The sequence below is a fragment of the Capsicum annuum genome, chromosome 1 (assembly GCF_002878395.1).
Source record: "Capsicum annuum cultivar UCD-10X-F1 chromosome 1, UCD10Xv1.1, whole genome shotgun sequence".
NCBI lineage: Eukaryota > Viridiplantae > Streptophyta > Magnoliopsida > Solanales > Solanaceae > Capsicum > Capsicum annuum.
This window is the reverse complement of record NC_061111.1, coordinates 227384649-227389041: the sequence shown is the minus strand read 5'-3', so window position 1 is coordinate 227389041 and position 4393 is coordinate 227384649. Positions and strand designations below refer to the sequence as shown.

Genomic DNA, 4393 nt, shown 5'->3' with positions numbered 1-4393 from the left:
GATGTTTAATTAAATAATTCACACTTTATACACTAAAAACATTATGTAATTTTTTTCTTTAAAATCACTTTCTTTTTTATTCAATCTTTGCCTTTCTTTTTTATATATATCCTTATATACTTTTGTTTATACATCTTTACGTATGTTTATATTTTGCAATAACATATGTATTATATTATTTTTATATTTGCAATCATTGATTTCTTCTTTCCTTCTTTTAATAAATCTAAGTCTGACCGGGAACCATATTTGTGTATTCTGAAGGGTGCCTAACCCCTTCCCTTCGGAATAATTTGAAACCTTACCTAGAATCTAAAATGATTTCGTAGATTAGATAAAGTCATACTTGTTAAATAAATAAATAGATTTCCTATTTTTTCTTAAAAATTAGATGGTGACTCTGTATAAAAGTAATTCTTTTAGAGTTCATAATGTCGTGCTCGTTTTGACTTTAGGTAAAAATCGGGTATGACAGTTTGGCGACTTTGCTGGGGAATGCAAGATTCTAATCATTATAGACTTAGGTAAATATTTATTTTTTATATTTATTTGTTTCATACTAATTTTCTTGACTCATTTTTGTTATGTGGTATAAATTATTTATTTGTTATTATTTTTTATGGATTATTTATTTGCTTATCGCTTTATTAAATTGGCATGCCGTTTATATTTTTCTCTATTTTGGAAAATTGACACTCACACATATTTTACACGTGGATTGTACATTGTACTTTCCCAAAATTCTTTCAAATTACTTTACTTTAGAGAGTTGACGCATGCGGGGGTGAGCGGGAGTTTTACTGCCATGGGACTACATACTTTCTCATATAGGAAATCCAAGTCTGTGTCAACCCACTCTTAGTCAACATAGGATATAGCTAAATAACACCTTTTTAAGTGCATGCATCATTAGACAGCTCTATGTCCGCAAGGTCCACGACCCAAGTGACACATTCTTATAATTTTTGTACATATTTAAAGGATTATTGTGTTTGTACATATTTATTTGCTCTAAATTTATTATACAGATCAGTTAAAAGATGCATCTTAGCAATATCGCCACTAGCTATATATAAGTTTGAACTAAGTTTTGACCTGATTCTTGTCCTGACAAGATATGTAGACAACCCTACATTAGAGTTCGGTCTTTTCACTGTTTTAGAATAATTTCTTCGATATTCAAAATCGAGATAATTTATTAAAACAGTTTAAAGACGCTCTCCAAAAGTCTTCAAGAGCACAATTTAATAGCTTCTCAAATTCAAATCTCATTGACATTAGTGCCTAGCCGGCCTATCTTCGGATTCTCACCTGATTTTTGTGCGAGAATATCTAGCTTTTTCTTTCGAACGGCATAAACCATTAAATTTATGACGTATCAATCCTCACTTTCAAAAGCAAGAGTTCAATACTTTTTCAGTTATAATAATGTTGTCAACTATGGTGAAATAAGGTCATAATTCCTTCAATATCTAACTTTTTTAATCTTGTCAACATACTGAAATTGTGTTAAAGTTGTCCCCATGCTTTACATTCATTCTTTCAATTATTAAATCAGAACAATTTTGATGTCAAAAACAGTTTTTTCTGATCGTCTTTCATTTTATTTTCAAGGATGAGCATCACTTTTTTACAATCATACATGACATACAAATTCACAAATTTGTATGAACTATGCAGACCTGATTCTTGTTTCACAAGATACGTAGGCAACCCTCATTTGGGTTCGATCCCATTCTTTTTTAATAAAAAATAAAATTGACTTGGTTGGTACTAATACAGTTAGGAATGCGCATGAGAAAGAACGAACTAGTATGATGAAAAGGACCGACGTCATGGTAAATCATAGATTCTTTTGGTACCTTTTATCACGCCTAAGGGGCACACCAATATTTTTGACATTCCAATACTGGTATATCAGTGTGCACAGTTGATCATCTTGCATATCATTGATATTTTAATAAGATGTGTAGTATCTCACTCGTTGATTGAGATTTTAAAAATTATGGTTCTCCTTTCTATAATTTTTATTTCTTTGTTTTTCCAATCAACAATAGATTGGCCAAAATTGGCAGTGAAACTTTTGGGGTTAATTTCTTGTCTGTTACATTTTTCTGAAGACTGTGTGTGATTTGGTGCAGTCTGTAAGTCATGGCGAATTAGTATACTACAAAATGACAATTATTCATGCTCATTCCTTTCTTGGATAATGCGGCCTCAAACGAAACATGAAACCTTACGCAGATTTTATAGTCCTTTCAACTGTAAGAGTTATGACATATGTTTGCCAGATGTTCTAGATAAATGTTGTTAGGGTTCTTCTCATGGTTGGTCACTCTAGGTGCCAATTTTGAGATACACTTGCCGAATCTATTATCAGGGGTTCAAATGTCGCTCCCGTTACTACATAAATTCCCTAGTTTGAATCTGGTTACAGGAAAGGGATTTTGTGACTCGTTTGTTTACAAAGTTATCTTGTATGCTAGTCCCTGCTCATCAAATTGTGTTATTTTTGCTATTTATGCTGATAATTGTAAGATGGCATTTGCAAAGCCAGGTGATGTTTCTTGGACTCTCTTGAGTTACATCCATGGCCATGTTGATGATGCCATGTGTCACGATGGGAAGTTTTACACCATCGACACTTTTGGGGAAATTATGATTTAGGACTTAACTGACTCTTCTTGAAGAGAATAACTTTCACACCATATCGAGAAATGGATAATTTGATGTATGTTACTACATATCTTTTCGAGTTAGAGGGCTAAAGATATGCTATAATGAGGATTTTGCTTGATACAAGAGTCACCGATACTCCTTGTCTAAGTAATTGGTGTTTCAAAATCTACAAGTTGGATGTCTGTAACGAGAAGTGGAAAGAGGTGAAATCGTTGGGTGATTGGTCTATTTTTGTAGAAATCAATCATTCCTTCTCAATTTTGCGTGCTACTTATCCAAAATGTGAGAGTAATTGCATATACTATACGGATGACTTCTCTTGAGTTTATTACAATGCAATGTTTAGCTATGACATGGATATTTATAACATTCAGAATGACAAGGTACAACCTCTTCATCAGGAAGATATATCTGACTTTGCATTCTCACTGCCACTTTGGATCAAAACAAGTTTATCTTAAGGATTTTTTATTGTGTTAGACGATAATGTACATGAAAGGGAGACTTGGCGTAACTGGTCTCTTGCAGAAATACATGTTAAGGCTGCATAAATAAACCTTGTGGTCCAACCCTCCCCTCCCCTAAGCATATCGGGAACTTTAGTGTATTAGGCTACCCTAGATGATAATTTACGTAATGTACCCGGTTTTTCATTAAACCAGACATTTGACTAGCCATGATGCTGAATTATTTCTTGTCCAGCTAAAGCAATATACGTGTGAACAAATGTTTGCTATGCTCTTAAACTTTTGTTGACATGTGACCTGAAGGTCACGGGTTCAAGCTGCGGAAACAATCTCTTGCAGAAATGCAGGTTAAAGTTGTGTATAATACACCCTTCTGGTCCGACCCTCCCCCTCCTCTGAGCATATCAGGAGATTTAATGTATCGGGCTGTCGTAGATGATAGTGTACGTCATGTACCTGATTTTTTGTTAAACTAGATATTTGACTAGCTATGCTACTAAATTATTTCTTGTTCTGCTAAAGAAATGTGTGTGTGAGCAAATATTTGTTAGCCTTTTAGGCCATTCGACTATTTTTAGCCTACAAAATGGAAAAAAATTAGCATGTGAGAGACTCAAGTATTACATGACAGAAAAAAGTTGTGTGAGGATCCTCTTATATTTTGCCAAATAGAAATTATGGGTCCCACTGTCATAAAAAGAAACCAAAGTCCTAGGTGTCCTATTTTTCTCTCTCTACTTCTATTCTTTCTTACTTTTGTCTAGGTATACTTGCTTTGCAATATATTCTAAGGGTGTCAAACGAGTCGGTTTGACCCGACCTGACTTGACCCATTTAGGAACTTGGCTCGGTTAGACCCAGCCCGATTAGCCCCCAGGCTATATGGCTGCCGTTCCCGGGCCAAAAAAAATTTTAAAACCTAAAAAAAATCCAATAAATACCTATACTTTCAAATCATTTTCCACACAATATTCATTCTCTCAAATCTCATTCTCTCTCAAATATTCTATATATCTTTTAAAGTGCTCAATTTTATTTTTAAATTTTGCGATTACAAAATACGAGTGAAAGTTTCTAAAGTCGCAACTTTCAGATACTTTTAAAATTTGATATTATCGTTTCATCTCTTACTTTTAATTTTTAATTCTTGTATTAATTGTTGAATATTTAATTTTATTATTTTTGTGTAGTTTATATTTTTTTAGTTTGATTTATATTATGAATAAATTAAGAAACCTCGGTAAAAG

At 33.1% G+C, this 4393-nt stretch overlaps 1 pseudogene; it reads left to right on the top strand.

Moving 5' to 3' along the window:
* The first annotated feature begins 1370 nt into the window (after nucleotides 1–1370).
* LOC107862169 lies at nucleotides 1371–3622 on the top strand (annotated as a pseudogene).
* The last annotated feature ends 771 nt before the right edge of the window (nucleotides 3623–4393 follow it).